The sequence below is a fragment of the Solea solea genome, chromosome 7, assembly GCF_958295425.1.
Source record: "Solea solea chromosome 7, fSolSol10.1, whole genome shotgun sequence".
Lineage (NCBI taxonomy): Eukaryota > Metazoa > Chordata > Actinopteri > Pleuronectiformes > Soleidae > Solea > Solea solea.
Window position 1 is genome coordinate 15,464,167 of NC_081140.1, and position 14,507 is coordinate 15,478,673.

The window sequence follows — 14,507 nt, forward strand, 5'->3', positions numbered from 1 at the left end:
AGATGACAAACACATTTATTTTTTATTTGAAATAGTTACAGCTAAAACTGTGCACTTTTTTTCACACTTTGAGGTGTACAAGGACAGGTATGACCAAAATAATTTTATTTCTAGTTCTATTTTTTAAATTTGTCCTCCCCTGCTGCTTACTGGCTGCAGGAAATGTCGAGCCCAGCTAAATGTCTTGGTTTGAAAATGTGGCACAACTGAGTTTATAATTAAATAGTCCTGGTCCAAACTCTAGTATTTCATGGGACCAATATGGGATATGGCTGCAATAATTGATGATTAGAAATCTAATGATAAATGAATGGCCAACTATTGATTCATTTGTTTGAGTGATTAAATAATAATAATAATAGTAATAATAATAGTAATCTCAATATGTTTTGGGTCTTTACTCCAATCCTTGGTTTGTGGACAGAACGGCACGTACTTGAATGACACTTGGAGGGATGGAGAAGCAGCAATATTTCACTATTTTCTGACTAAACAACTATTTCAGTCATTTAGAAAACTAGAGGCGGCTCCCAGAGAAGGTAAACCTCCACCAAGGCTGCTCAGTCAGTCCCCTCAAGTAGTGATGTGCGCCCGGATCATCATTAAAATCCACTCATCCTCGTGAACCTGATTTCTTGAAAATCATCACAACCTTTACCAAACAAAGAACAAGAAATAACCCAAAAGCAGAAATAGATTTCATAAGGATATAACTTGATGGACTCGTGGGTTTAGTGTGTGCGAATAATTGGTGTTCAAACTAATGTAACCTTTGTGGGCATGCTTGCAATTTAGTTATTATCAAGGTTTTCATGAGGTGTTTACATGGTTTTGCCAGCTCCTCATTTCTTACTGATAATTTTTGTGATATTTTTGCAGCATTGCTCTTACAGTGGCTGGTTGTGTTTTTTTTTTTCTTCCCCCCTCATCAGGTCAAGTGCACACACTGCATAATGCAGAACAACTCCACAGAGAGCTGAGAGTTGTGAACCCAATTTTGCAGACACCCTAATTTAAAGGACAGGGAGACAAGATGATTCTGTGGGACTTGCTCTGTTTGTTGTGGAGATTGCTTTAGAGGCAGAGGGCATTGTGTGGAGATAATAGTGAGGTAGGGGGGAAAAAAAGAAGCTTTGAGCAGAACTGGTTCCACTTTACACTATTAGGGTCAGTGGTCGAAATAGGTCCACGGCCTCCGGGTCCCTGTAACACAGATCAAGGGTCCCAATGTATATCTGCAGATTACATCTCCTGAAGTGGAAAAAAATGCAAATAATAAATGTATGAGCAACGTGCTTGTTTTTTTGCTTGATTAATTATGCCGTTTAATTCCAGATCCACCATGCCGCTCCACCGTATAATTTCCCAGTGGTCTTGGCTGTTTCTTCTCTCACATGCGCTCTCCCCTCTTTTTTTCCTCCTCATTGCAAAATGAATCATGGATCCGACCGTCTGTACCCGGGGGACAGCAGCGAGCTGTCGAATGGGCTGACCAATCATGAGCATCAGAGGCATACACAGATGGAGGCAGTCTTTTGTTGTGCACCGCACTCATCAAGTTAGAAGACAACTGCCGAATTGGCCTGAAGAAAATTAAAAGATGGAACATGTAAGGAGACGAAAAAAAAACCCCAACAACTTCATCCTTGTTTGTAAATCTGTTTCCTCTCTTTCTTTTAACATTAAATGGGCTTCTTCTCTCTCCTGTGCCCTGCAGCTTATCCAATCAGGCTGGTCAGCGTGTGTTGGTGTGAGTGGGTGGCAGGATTTCAGTGCCATTCATGATGTCAAGTGGGACCATGGCCGCTCCTCTATTCCCAGCCTGGCCAACCCTCTCTCAGCCTCCTGACAGTTTCAGGTTAGCCCTCTCTCCTCTCTCCCCTCCAGCTTTCCCTCTGCTTCTCTCCCAGGGGCCCCACTGAGAATACCACTCAGATCCAGGCCTCTGAGCCCCAAAGCCGGCCCTAATCCTCCTCATCGATCGCCCTGAGAATTTCCTCCCCAGCACAGCAGGCCCCGCTCCTCGCTGCTCACACTCCTCAACCCTGATCAGCCTTCTCTCCTAAGTTAGAGAGACAGAGAAAATAGGGCCAGGCACTTTACCTGCGTCTCCTCAACAGATGGGTCGTGCTGTCAGGTGGTAATAGCGGGGTGCACGGTGTTGTTGTCTCTCCAAATTCCAGTGTACGTGGATGTGGTTGTCTCAATGAGCATCTCTCAATATTTCAAGCTGAGCTATATATAAAATGTTTTCCACCACAAGTTGCTATTGGAACTGGTCTAGATCTCTGTGCTGTTGTATTTCTCCACTGCAGCCACTCCAGACCAGGGTTAGCACTCCTTATACCTCCTAACACCTGAACACTGAGTGTGTGAGCGAGCAAGCAAGCAGAGAAGTCTGTAACTTTTAAATATTAACAAACCTCCAATCTGGGGCTGAAACAATTACTCGATTAATCGATTATTAATCGATTACTAAATTAATCGTCAACTATTTTGATAATCGATTAATCGTGCGGAGTGTTTTTAAGGAATTAACGCAAGTTTTCAGATTTTTCAGCTTCTTAAATGTGTATTTTTTCCATTTCTTTTATCCATATAACAAAGAAATCATCAAAACTGAATAATCTTTGGTTTTTGGACAAGACAACAAGACGAGACATCTGAGAACATCATCCTTTCCAGGTTTGAGAAACACTGATCAACATTTTCTGGCATTTTATGTACCAAACGATTACTCGATTAATCCAGAAAATAATCGGCAGATTAAGCGATTATGAAAATAATCGTTAGTTGCAGCTCTAGTCCAATCGATTCAAACCATTGTTAACTTAATTCACACAATTCTGACTAAACCTCTCAGCTATTATTTCTTTATTATTTCAGGACAGACTGAGGCAACAAGTCCATTGTGTTAATAAAGTAAAATGGCTGCAAACTGAAAACAAAAAGTTTCAGACGTTAATTCGACTGCTCAGGAAATCTAAAGATTTCTTGTCCCCACCCGGCCCTGTGCTGCTGGTAGATACACACAAACGCTCCCTCAGTCAGGTCTGATATTATTGCTTGACAGAGCCCATTTACAGAACACAGCAAACGAGTAATGTTATATCGTCTCAAACTAACAGCCGAACAACAAAAATCCCCAAAGTCATTGCAGCTTTTATGAGACTATAAAAAACAAACAAACAAAATCTCAGGCACTACCGCACGAAGGAGGAACAAAAATTAAAAGTTAAAAAAGCCTTCATCGGGTGCAAAATGAGAAAGAATGCGCTGTTGATAGTAAGTTTGAAGTGGACAGTGCAGTGAGAAATCTCCTGGCACGAGGATAGGCCCATATTTCCGTCCAACATGGTGATGAAGATGGAGTAATGGAGGCTGCTGTACGCTATACAACTCTGCTGGAAGATGAGAAAGCATCATTACTAGAGTTCTCCTGGGAAAGCTCCCAACCAACAGTCTATCCCATGTAACATACTTGTTCATAATTTATTTACGCTGCAAGCTTCCCCTTGATTCTGCTGTGTGTATGTTTGTGTGTGTGTGTGTTACACTGCGAGCGTGGAGGTATTTGAGAGTTGTGTTCCTCCATCTGTGTGTGTGTGTGTGTGTGTGTTTGTGCACCAGTACAATGTGGATGATTAAATCTCATACTTTATTGAAACCGTTAGCTTTTTTGGGTTGGCATGTTTAATTCACTTCAATCATGAATGAGAGGTGGATGATCTGGAACATTTGGCCCCCGGTCTGTGGAGCAGTTAGAGTTTCTCTGTCTCTACTGGCATTAAAGAGCCAGTACAGATGGTAATGTATCAATACTCTGTTCAAACAGGGCAAGGAGCCACGTTTCTAAATCAGCCCCAAAGATATTATTGGCAAAACCATTTTTAAGTCTGTCTTGGGGAAATTTACTTACTAATTTGAATGGGTATGAAAGATGAGTGATAGAAATTGTAGTGTAAAGCTTTGAGTGGACATCAAAACTAGAAAAGTGCTATATAAATAAATACCATTTAGTATATTTGTTAGGATGTCGGGTATGTAGACACATAACCCTTAACCTAACCCTGACATAAACCACATTTTTACCCTTACGCTAAGACCGCGTCTTAACCCACAAACGGGCCTTTTAAGGTGTGACAGGTTATGGGGACAAGCCAAAATGTCCTCACTTTCCTAAAAAGGATTATCAAGGTTTTTAGTCCACACACACACACACACACGCACACACTTTCTTGCAGTCCTCAATTCCAGCTCTCTATACTTCAGTGCCTCACTCTTCTCTCTTTTCCTCTGCCCTTTCCTCATGCCTGCTTCCTCCCTTCCTTCCTTCCCTCTCTCTCTCTTTCTCTCGCCTCCCATTTACCCTTGCTCTCCCCGCTCTCCTCGTGTCCACCACTCCCTCCCCTCCGTCCCCTCCTTCCCTTCCCTTCCGTCTCCCCTCTCTCCCTCTTTCTCTTTATTAATTTATTGGGTTGTTATTCTCCTTGCCTGGCTCTGCTAATGAAGGCAGGATGCAGATGAGGGCTAAGGTCGTCTCTGTAGCGATCGACCCCACCGCCCCGCAGCATTGCACTCTGACTGGCACAGGTCAGTGGCAGCTGTCAATCAAGGTGCACAAAACGCACGCACGCACACACACACTTTCACGCGCGCGCACACACTATCTGTAAATTAAATTCATACATAAAGATTATGGCTGTGTTGTATGACAATTAACAATTTATAATTAGCTGTAAAAATTCAAAGGCCTCGCAGCAGATCATTTCTATTACAGTTTCCCACTTTTTTTTGGTTGGTAATCCATTAAAATGAAGCAAAGTCCACCCGCGACCCCTCATCATAAATTGTTTATATCTGTCAGCAACTTATCTGGAGGAATTCTCCCGTCTTAGATTATTACATTTTGATCATTTTTGAGACGGAATGATGTAAAACTGTCTGTCGATTTACAAGGAAATTGCAAAGACTGAAGTTTCTTTTTTTTTTAAATGTGAAGTTAATTCCGGAGAGAAATACACTCCATTATTACCAGTTAATTAGGTACAGCTCTATACAGTTAACGCACAACTGACAGAAATATAACTTATGCAAATCAGTCGCCACGAAAACAGACATTAAGTTTAATTAACACGTCTATAAAACATATCCTTCATGATGGAAGAATTTATTGCAAAGCTGTTTTATTAGGTTTCATTCATTTCTGGACACTGAAACTATTAAATAAAGTCAGTCTGTCTTTATTTAGTCCGAACTGAAATAGCTCATCAACTATTGGATGGATTGCAAGGACATTTTGTACAAATGTCCTCTGTCCCCAAAGGAGCAATATCAGATTTTATTAATGCACTAGGTCAGTGTTCCCTTTGTCAAATAATTTGGGGTTTATGACTAAACGTCTATCAGACTCGGCTGTACCCCGTTTTTTGGCTCTAGATCAATATGCCAGTGTGAATTTGTTTATAAAATCCTGGGTATTTTATTAGGATATTCTTGCATTTACCTTTTTTAATGCCAATGAAGGCACACGTCATAACATGTCTTAAGAAAATGAGACAGTGGCCTGTAGACTGACCCATAAGAATTGAAGTCAGGTCGGAGGTCTGTGTACTTCAGGTCAACATCAGTGGTTGACTTTCACCCACAGCTACTATAGCAGTGAGTAGTCAGTGAGTTGCTAATATCAACAAACCCTCTCTCTCTCTCTCTGCTGCTCAGTCTCAGGTGAAGTGAAAAAGTAACTCAAAAGTGATAAATGCTTCCCCCAAAAACTAAAGATATAAACACGTCAGCGCCAACGTGAACATTTTTAATTGCACTGCCACTCACCATTTAACCCGGAAACAGCAACTCCGCAAAAAAAAAAGGTAAAAGAAAGCTGAGGGAAGAGTAGAGTGTCGCTTTAGTTACCTCATCAGTGTGTATCTTGTCCGTGAGTTTAAAAAACTCCAGTCTCCTGACGTTGTTTTGGCCGACTCCCAGGATGCTTTCTTGTGCCTGCGAGCAGGACCAAAGTGTACGAAGCTGTAGTTCAGTCACCGCCACACGTGTCGCTATAGAGAACTGTTTTTGGAACTTACGTTTAGCCCCTTTAATGATGCTGTGCCTTAATTCTGAAGCTCCTCTGCCTGACAGAAAACCTGACTTGTCAAAAAGGCTTCACCCCAACTCCTAAACTCACAGTTTTGCCATTTAATACATTAGCACGTACTTGTGCGCGTGCACGGGTTTAAGTGTCGTAGCAAAGTGTCGTAACCCCTGCCCTGTGTATCACTGGCCTTGACATGGTGAGGACTTTAGATTCTCTGCATGCTGCATCTCAACGCTTCCTGTACCTCTGCTCTTCATCACAGCATGTCAAGAATACGTGTGTGTGTGTGTGTGTGTGTGTGGGCAGACGATGCTGTCTGCATTCTGACATTGGGTATGCATGTTGATTTTGTTCATGGTTATTGTTGTTGGTTTATTTGTGCGCTCAGCCATGTTCTTGAATGTGTTCATCTGCATCCAAGTGTGTGTGCTCGAGTGCACGCCAGCAACGCACACACGCGCGCGTCCACACACATGCACACGCGTGCACACGCGCACACATATCTCTATTAGCAGTATAGTAGTGTTAACAGTGTTATGCCTTGTGTGAACCTCCCCACCTTTCCCTCATATCTATGCAAAGCTGAGGTCCTGTCAATCAGTCACCTTGGTGACATGGAGCCCCACCTCCCCAATTAGAGCTGACAGGGCAGGATTAGGAGGGGGGCGGGCCCCCGCCGACCTGCCTACGTGTCAATCACGCGCCGGGCATCCACACGCCTGTTTACTGTCAGATCCCATCTCCGTCTGTCAGACGGCACGGCAACCATCGCCCTGGGAGGAGAGGCGGGGATGGTGGGGTGGTGGGGGCTGGGGGAGGGGGAGGCTGAGTGAGGGGAGGAGGTGATCTGATCGGAATTAACTATGCTTCTCCCCACAGACCCACCGTGCTTTTAATTCATGAAAGGAATGAGAGGAAAGTGGGAAGAGAGGGAGTGATCGAGGGAGGAGAGCATTTAAAACCCTGAGCAGGGCCTTCTTTAGAAGTTTTCAGAGTGATGTTTCTTCTCTCTCTGACAATCGCTTTCTGTAACTCTTCCCCCCTGTCTTTCTTTCTCACTTAAGACTCCTTTTTGGAAAAGGTGTGTTCCGTATGATTTATTAACGGCGTCGCTCACTCGCCCCCTTCTTAAAGTTGTTATTTGACCCTGGCGTTCTCAAGTCGCGCAAATCTGTTTTTTCCTTTTTGAGTTAGAAAGTTAAGGTCAATTTATTTAGTTGCGCACATGCTCATGCAAATGTGTGTGTGACTGTGTCGTCGGTGACTCGGGCTCTGCCTACACACCTACACACCTACAGTATGTGAATACATAATGCTGCTCTGTTCCTCGAACTGTGTGCTTGAAAGCAATGTCATGTGTGCAGAGTTCACATCATGCTAATGTGTGTGTGTTTGCCTCTGTATTCGTGGCTCCCCAGTGTGTTTGTGTGTGTGTGTGTGTGTGTGTGTGTGTGTGTGTGTGTGTGTGTGTGTGTGTGTGTGTGTGTGTGTGTGTGTGTGTGTGCATTTTCTTTTTTTTGGCACGGGGGGGGTTGTCTCTGGTGGTGGCCTTACTTTGACCTTGGTGCCCCGACTCTAATCCTTTAGCAAATGAGGGCAGTGTACGGGTGGGGTATTTTGCCTCCGTTTTTGGATTAGAGGACCAGAGCGAAGGTCTTGGGGTTATTTAGAATGAAGAAGAGAGAAACAATAGATTTTAGCAGAGAGAAAAGGGAGGATATTGTCAGTATTGTCAGTATTGGCCACCACTGGTCATATGGGATGTCTTATTAGCCTCCACCAAAGAGGACAGATTGTCACTACCTACGGTTTTTAAGTAGTTTTGTGCCCCTTTACAGAGAATAGTAAGCAAGTAAACTTTCAATATTTGTTTCGGTTTAAGACAAATCCTTCAATATATTTGTTGCCCATTTTTGAGCAAAACAGGTCATTATTACACATTTCAACCTCTCCTCACCATGTCTGGTAAACACTGTCTTTTGTGAAGGCATGAAAAGTTATTAAGGACTCTTTTTTACATGTGTTGGTAACTTCTATGTCCCTTTAATGCATTGGTAAATTTCCACCACATTTGGAAGCAAACCTGCACAATTTAATGGAATATACTTTTATTAGATTGTTAGTTTGTTTTGGCATTTTTTATTATGCCATCAGTCGATTCGGCCTATTAGTCTTTATTCTTTCTTTATTTATGGGTTTTTTATGATTGTGTTGGATTTTATGATCATAAAAATTACACATTTGATTATTTTATGTTTTTGTGTATGCTGCTGAGTAAGGAAATATTTTTGTTCTTGGACACTTTATAAGTGCAGCCAGATGCACTTGACTCAATTATTTCAACCAAAACTTGAGTTACCTAACTAATGTATTTAATATTTAGTAAATGTGTTACTGAGTTTTGATCACTTTGGAAAAGCAGAGATAAATGATGACATTGCAGCGATAAGGATGGATGCATATGGATACACTGGGCATTTGATTATCCACTTATCCAACAGGTTTTCTGACACCTGGTGTAACTATTGTGAGCCGGCTTCTCTCTGCAGGAGCCTGATGGGTGGAGAGCTTCAGCTGTGCTGTATAAACTATGATGTCTCTGTCCTGACCTCCATCCTCTGGTGTTGTATGTCACAGTTCTAAGCAGTTTACTGTATCTCTCCACCTTTCATGTTCTGCTTTAACTCCGGTCATGAAAACAAGAGATCAGTGTGAGACATTCAGAATTGTTAAAAAAGTTGAGTGTGACAGTGAAATAATGAACTTAAACTGATGTATAACTATATGTATGTATGTGTATATATATATATATGTGTGTATATATATACGTATGTGTGTATATATGTGTGTATATGTATATATATACACGTGTGTGTATATGTGTGTATATGTATGTATGTGTGTGTGTGTGTGTATATATATATATATATATACATAGTTATACATCAGTTTAAGTTCATTATTTCATATATGTTTTCATATATGTATGTATATATACACACACGTGTGTGTGTGTGTATATATATATATATACACATATATAAAGATATATATACACACACATATGTGTATATGTGTATATATACACACACATATATGTGTTTATATGTATATATGTGTGTTTATATGTATATATGTATGTACACATATATACATATATGTATATGTTTATATATACATACGTGTGTGTATATATATATATATTTATACATACATGTGTGTATATATATATATATATATATTTATACATACATGTATATATATATATATATATATATATATGTGTATATGTATATATATATATATGTATGTGTGTGTGTGTAATTTTATATATATACTGTAACATGTCGTTCCTGCTAATAGCTAGTGTGTTTGTAGTATTCGTTGGTGCCATGCACATATTGGTTGAACGTGTGTGTGTGTGTGTGTGTGAAATATCCAGGCTTGTGTCTAAGATGCAGCTCAGGTGTCTGTTGGTGTCTGCTCAATGACCTCGCTGTAGGGAGCAGGCTATCAGGCTTAGAGGGAGCCTATCATGTTAATTACTTTACACACACCCCGCCAACCAAGCGTGCAACACAACTGCTGAGCTTACACACACACACACACACACACACACACACACACACACGCACCTGGGCACATACTCCATCAAGCACATACACACCAAATCAGCCGTCTTTCTTTCATTTTGTCGTTTTTCCGTCTTCGCACTCTCTCTGTTTGAAGGCCTTGGACATCAATTCCCCTTTGCTTTCAAGAAAGATTGTTTTATATTCTAATCAATTCAACTCCGTCTTGTGAAATTAATTGACATTCATTCAATGATTTTAAACTCCTCCGAGGATGTGCTTTTGTTTCAGCCTGTCAGTGAGCTGCAAGCGAGATCGGGCTAAATGTTTTGTCATCTCACACTCCAGGGTGAGCCTGCTCTGAAGTGGAGCCCGAGGTCAGCTTAACCTCCTCGTAGTCTCAACTCTCGTCAACTTAACAGCTTGTGATGGGTGTAAAAGGGGCAAAACAATGCAGATTCATGATCGGGAATTTGGGTGAAACTCATTCTTCTGTGGCAGCCTTCATATGTCACCTCAGGTGGAGGATTTGGCTTTTTTTTAAGGATCATTTTAGAGGTTTGAAAGACAGAGTCCGACACTCTCAGCGTGGGGAGATGGACGACTGGTATTGGCTGGGGCAGGTTGATGCCTTTAGTTAAATGATGCTGGCACGCAGAGGGATTGCTTTGGGAAGTTGTCATCCATCATGATATTAGAATGACTCAAAGCAGCACTCTGCTTTTGGGGTTATGGTCTGGGATCCATGATTGATGTGTAGTGGTTGTGTGTTTTGGAGCTTGGAGTGAGAAAGGACTCCGTATGAGCTAAAAATAAATAATCAAGGTCTGTAGTTAAACCAGAGGAGGTTGTTTAATATTAATCTGATCTGTTCATGTTTCGAACGGGATCTCCACCGTTTAACGTGAGTGCATATCAAACAATAATGATCACGGCAGCACTCTGTGAATCCACCATGTCACAAAATGTCTCCTCCTGTCGTCAAAATCAATACGTAATTGTTGCAATTGATTTCAAATATTTAATGTGGTTGATCTTTGACCGTAAATGCCACCAAACTGTCCAAAGAAGAAAAAGAAGCCAATATGTTCTTTTCATTTAAATAGAATGGGGAGACACATTTCACTCTATAATCTCGAGTAAATATTGTGTCGAACAAATCAACAAATTATGAGACGTCGCAGCACACTTTGCTGTTAAAGACTGGAAAAGGCAGTCGTTTGCACTGACTGAGTAAAACAGTTCTAGCACAGCTCGTCTGTACTTGGTTTATTTCGCTTTTCCATTAGGGATAGTACTCTGTACTTTTTAGCACCTGCTCCGGCGAGGTTCCAGGTGAGCTGAGCAGATACTAAAATGTGACATCGACAGACTGCCGGCCACTGATTGGCAGAGAGTGTCGTCATTGGAGGAGTCATGTATGCGACGTCCGACACAGCAATCTAACCGAACAATGCCAAATTGTATGTCAGTTAAAAAGATTTAAAAATCCCAAAAACTGGCGTTAATCTCCAGCATTTAACAAGGACAGTTCTAAAATCTCAATATTTAATGGAGGAGTCTGGTGTAGCGATCGTGAGCCGCATCACAACCCGTCCAGACGTATTTTAGTCAAGTGACTGAGTCAGAAGGAATCTGTGCTCCGGTCAAGCAGGAAGTACTGAACTAATCTTTTTAATGAACTGATTCTAATGGAAGTCCCAGGTTCGTGACCCGGTCGGAACATGGGCCTTCCTGCATGCAGTTTGCATGTTCTCTCTGTGTGTGCATTGGTTTTCTCCAGGTTCTCCGTTTTCCTCCCATAGTAACAAAAACATGCAGATTTAGGCGATTAGAATAAATTGGACACTACACTTGACAGTATGTGTGAGTGTGAGAGAATGGCTGTTTGTCTCTATGTTGTCCTGTGATGGACAGACGACCTGTCCAGGGTGTTCCCCGCCTTTCACCCTATGTCAGCTTGGATTGGCACCAGCGCCCCCCTGTCATCCTCATGTGCAGGATAATACGGTAGAAGATGAGACGATGCTAATGATTCAGTACACCGAAATGAACTGCTTTGCCCGTCACTAGCTTGTGTGTTTGTCGCGTATAAAACACCAGGACCAGTGCTGGATTCAACCTGTCACTCTAACCCCACAGAGATGGACAGATATATCGCAAAACTTGACAGACCGAATTTATATGATCCTCATAATGCCCCTGACGGTGTAATGTAAGTCATTTGTGTGTTAAAGTTGCTGTGCAGACGTGTGTGTTACAGAGAGTGAACCACAAGATCTCCGTTGCTTGATGGCCTCTAACGCTCTGTCGTCATCTGCTCGCTGTGAGCACATTTTATAGCAGTGATTCACGTCCACCGTCTCTCTGGATCTGTGCGTATCCGCTACAGTGTTCTCCTTGTAAACCTGTCTCCGTTGCCTGACATATTGTCTTGATTTATGTGTCGTCTATAGAGGTGAACAGCGCAGTATCCTACCTTGGTTGTGTGACGTCAGCTACCGGAGCTCTACAGTGTTACTCCTCACTACTCTTGCTCTTTAAAGAGAGATGTCCAAGTGAGAGCTGCAAATGTCTCTAGCTGGAAATGGCTGGTTAGATAGTGCATCAGCACAAATGTCATAACAGCTAAGTTTCTTCAAAGACTTTATCAGACTGATATTAGTATGAGTAGAAATGCAATGTTGTGGCATGGATATTGTATAAGACCCAAAAAGTGGTGTAGAGCCAATCCTAATGAATACACACAAGAAATGATTTACTTCCACAGGCTTTTAATGCCCTTGGCGACTCTAAAGTTTTCTCTTTTGTTTTTCTCTTACTGGATATACTTGACGTGCATATAAGTTCTGTCTGTAGTTCACAGGAGAGAATCTGTATTTAAACTTAAAGATGCTTTTAAAGAATAGTGTCTGCATTTATACGTGCTGTCTTTCTGTTGATTCAAAATCCATTCTCTGCTCTTACTTTTAACCATCAATTATTACAAGCTTTCGTATTAGGATAAAAAAGATGCAATTAATTGTGCTCAGAGCAAATATTGTACATTTTTTGAATCGATTGACAGCCCTACACTCGGCTTCCTCACGTGTCTTTTCTTCATTATGTACACGTGGATGCCCCATGCGAGTCTGTGCTCTATCGTATTTTCTTTAAACTGAAGCATTTTGTCTGTATTTGCCTTTCTCCCTTTTTCCCTCTCCGAGTCCAAGTCTCACCTAAGTTAATTCTTCAATTAGCGCGATCCTGATATTCAGGGGAGATCATGGAGAGGGCCGCCGCCAATCAATGTCCAATTAGTGAAGAAAAAGGGACAGCCGCTGTGGTCATTTTTCGAGAACAGGAGGTCGGGGTGGGGTCTGGGGTTTAGGGTAGAATGTGCAGACATAAAAGGCAGGGAGGAGGCATTAAAGAGATGAAAAGAGAATAAAGCACTGAAGACGTTCGAGGTCTGTAAGTGGGTGGAGGTGAGGAGGGAGCACCGGGGTCTGAGGAGGTGGGGTGTGGATGTTAGATGCTCAATCAAGCTGTGTGAGGACAGTGTAATTAATCCATTGAAGATGTCTGATTGCTGATGACTTTGGGAATACCAGAGTGGTGGCTGGGCCTGAGGGAAGGGGGAGGGCGGGAAAACAAGATGGATGCAGGGATGTGAGGAGAGAGAAAAAGCAAAAGGGCAAACAGATGGAAGGCGTGAGATTAATTGATACAAAGTAAATACAGTACTTTTTAAATGAGAAGGATGACTTTCAGTGACAATGCAGAAAAAGGAAAGGAAGTGGGGGGAAAAGAAGGGGGAATTGATGGTGTCTGGGTTGGGTCACACCATCACTCAAGGCATTGTTGGGGTAAAAGACCTCCACCACATGCATGTAAAGAAAGAATCACCTCATCTCTGAGATCCTCTTTACTAAAGCTTTCTCCTGCGAGACAAACAATTACCTCTTCTAATGTTAATATGCTTTTAAAGAGGCTACATTTGCTGGTACAGTTTTGCTTTTATTTAATGGACTATTAATTAGTTTGAATGCGTTTTGTCTCAGTGGCTACAGTACAAAGTTGGCTTGGCTTTAACTCGGCTCCTGATCAGCATGTAATTTACTCACCCACAGCTATTTGGAGGCTAAGCCTTTATAATCTAATTAAATTTGATAAAGCAGGGTAATCTTCAGAGTATTATGGTGAATACTCATCATTGTCGAAGGTTTTCTCTTTTTGCATACTTGTCTGAATGGCTTTTAAACCTGCAGTTAGGCCGACAGCGGAGTAAATATTCATTGTTTTCGGGGAGAGGGTGAAAGTAAGCTGCTGGATCTTCACAGCTCTCTGGCATGCATGTGGAAAATGCTGACAAAAGTAGCGTTGTCTAAATGTTGGACTATTTTTGAGGTAAAGTAGACAGACCGGGTCATGACAAGTTGAAATGCACTTTACCTCTCTTGACAATTCCAGTCAAATCTGTGCACACACCTGAACAAACAGTGCGGGCTGTGTGCGTGTCATATATTTTGTTGTTGTGCCTCTGCATAGTTTTTTATTCTTTATTTGCTTGTATCTTGTGCTAATGGATGATATATCTATTATTCTTTTTCTTGTGACGGTGCCTTATTAAACTTACATAGTTCAGCTAATTGCATTTTAATTTTATTTCGACTTTAATTTGTTGAGTTTACATTCATATCAAATGGACTCATTTGTTGCCCTTTCATGTTAATAAGCTGAGTGGGTGACAGGAATAAGTTGAAAATCCACTCCAGACAGATTTTATCACAGAAAGACAAAAAGACTCTAGTGTACCTTTTAAACCGAAATGTTGCATTAATGACTGAAAAACTTTATTT

General features: G+C 41.6%; 1 long non-coding RNA gene across 1 annotated transcript in view; it reads left to right on the forward strand.

Annotated features, from left to right (window-relative positions):
• The first annotated feature begins 406 nt into the window (after positions 1-406).
• LOC131462859 (uncharacterized) overlaps positions 407-14,507 on the forward strand; it is a 28,328-nt gene continuing 14,227 nt past the window's right edge. Inside the window, exons 1-2 of the long non-coding RNA XR_009240921.1 lie at positions 407-1,609; positions 1,718-1,858. This is a non-coding gene — a long non-coding RNA (uncharacterized LOC131462859). The remainder of the gene's footprint in view (positions 1,610-1,717; positions 1,859-14,507) is intronic.